At 38.3% G+C, this 1,849-nt stretch overlaps 1 non-coding gene across 1 annotated transcript; it reads right to left on the reverse strand.

Annotated features, from left to right (window-relative positions):
* Positions 1–248: 248 nt before the first annotated feature.
* On the reverse strand, positions 249–374 carry LOC117099504. Its single transcript, XR_004443840.1, has one exon. It is a non-coding gene; the product is annotated as a U6atac minor spliceosomal RNA (small nuclear RNA).
* Between the last annotated feature and the right edge of the window lie 1,475 nt (positions 375–1,849).

Consider the following 1,849-nt stretch of genomic DNA (forward strand, 5'->3'; position numbering starts at 1 on the left):
TTTTTATTCTTTCTGCTCCTCAGACTCAATAATTTCAATTATCCTATCCTTTAAATTCACTGAATCTTTTTTCAGCCTGCTCAAATCTGCTGATAAATCATTTCAATGAATTTTTTATTTCAGTTATTGTACTTTTTAGCTCCAGATTTTTGTTCAGTTCCTTCTTATAATTTCTATCTCTTTATTGACATTCTAATTTTGTTGATATATTGTTTTCTTGATATCCTCTCATATTTTTAAATTATTATTTTTAACCATCGTTAGATGCCACAAAGTAGGTGGCAGTACCTTACCTGTATGTTTGTTGTCAGACCCAAGGGCCTCTTCTATCCTTGTTGAGAGAAACTCTAATTTTTTCTCCTTTCATACAGTACCTAAGGCTCTTTAGTTCTTTGTCCATGTTTTTCCTTAGCTTCTTGAGCATATTTAAGACAGTTAAAAAATTGTGTAGTAGGCCGGGTGCAGTGGCTCATGCTCATAGTCCCAGCATTTTGGGAGGCCAAGGTGGGTGTATCTCCTGAGGTCAGGAGTTCAAGACCAGCCTGGCCAACATTGTGAAACCCTATCTCTACTAAAAATACAAAAAAATTAGCCAGGTGTGGTGGTGGGCGCCTGTAATCCCAGCTACTTGGGAGGCTGAGGCAGGAGAATCGCTTGAATCTGGGAGATGGAGGTTGCAGTGAGCCAAGATCGTGCCATTGCACTCTAGCCTGGACGACAAGAGCAAAACTCTGTCTCAAAAAAAATAAAATAAATAAAATAAAATAAATTGCATAGTAAATCCAATTTTGGGTTTCCTCGGTGATGGTTTTTATCCTTTTGTTTTATTCATTTGAATGAGGCATGTTTTCCTGTTTCTTTGTATGCCTTGTAATATTTTGTTAAACATTAAGCATTTGACTATTATAATGTGAACTATAATGTGAATGATAATCTGTATCTGGAAATCAGATTATCTCTTCCTCTTTTCTTAGTTGTTGGAAGTTGTAATAGTTCACTCATTTTTAAAATGTTGCAAACTATTTTTCAAAGATCATGTTTTGTCGTGTATGATCACCAAAGTTTCTGTTCCTTTAGGTTGTGTTCAGTTGTTTTGATAGAGATATCCTTTAATGCCAGAAATTGAAACAAAGAAACACACACACACACACACACACACCACACACACACACACACACACACAGAGAGAGAGAGAGAAGATAGCTACTTCTGCCGGTATCTGCAGATTATCTCTGTTCTGGGGCACTCTTTTACCATTTTAGCTAGCCTTGCTTTGAGACTAGGGATCAACCCAGGTGAAAGCTTAATGTCTTCTTGAGACTTTTCTGAGCATGACTCTTGCCTGTGCATGTTCATGACTTTCTAAATTCTCCCATGTATGTGGCTGCTTTTGAATGTCTTCATTTCTCAAAGAGTCTCACCCTAGTTTCTTTTTATGCCTTTCATGGTCTATTGTATGCCTCAACCTGTCCAGGCATCTGTGAGCTTGTAGTCTGCCTTACAGCTTTTACAAGTAGTTTCTGCCACATTTCCTTCCAGGGCCCCAAGTTATATGAAACAGATGAGTGCCTTGCATCAGTTCTTCAGGTATTCCCCAAACAAGTTAGAACAGATGTGCACAGTAATTTGCAAATAATATCTGCTCTGCTTCCTCTGGTTCTAGGGTGGAGAGGGACTGGGAACAGAGCTGTCACAACCCAAAACAAAAGGCACTGCCATGCTGGAGAGGGGATGGGGCAAAGGCATCTTACTGTACAACTTTCCACCATTTTAATAATGACTTCTTTTGAGTTGGTGTTTTCTTAGTTGCTGTAAACCTTTGACTGTATTCTAGAGCTTCTATGAAGTT

This window comes from Trachypithecus francoisi, unplaced genomic scaffold (assembly GCF_009764315.1).
Source record: "Trachypithecus francoisi isolate TF-2019V2 unplaced genomic scaffold, Tfra_2.0 Lachesis_group16, whole genome shotgun sequence".
Lineage (NCBI taxonomy): Eukaryota > Metazoa > Chordata > Mammalia > Primates > Cercopithecidae > Trachypithecus > Trachypithecus francoisi.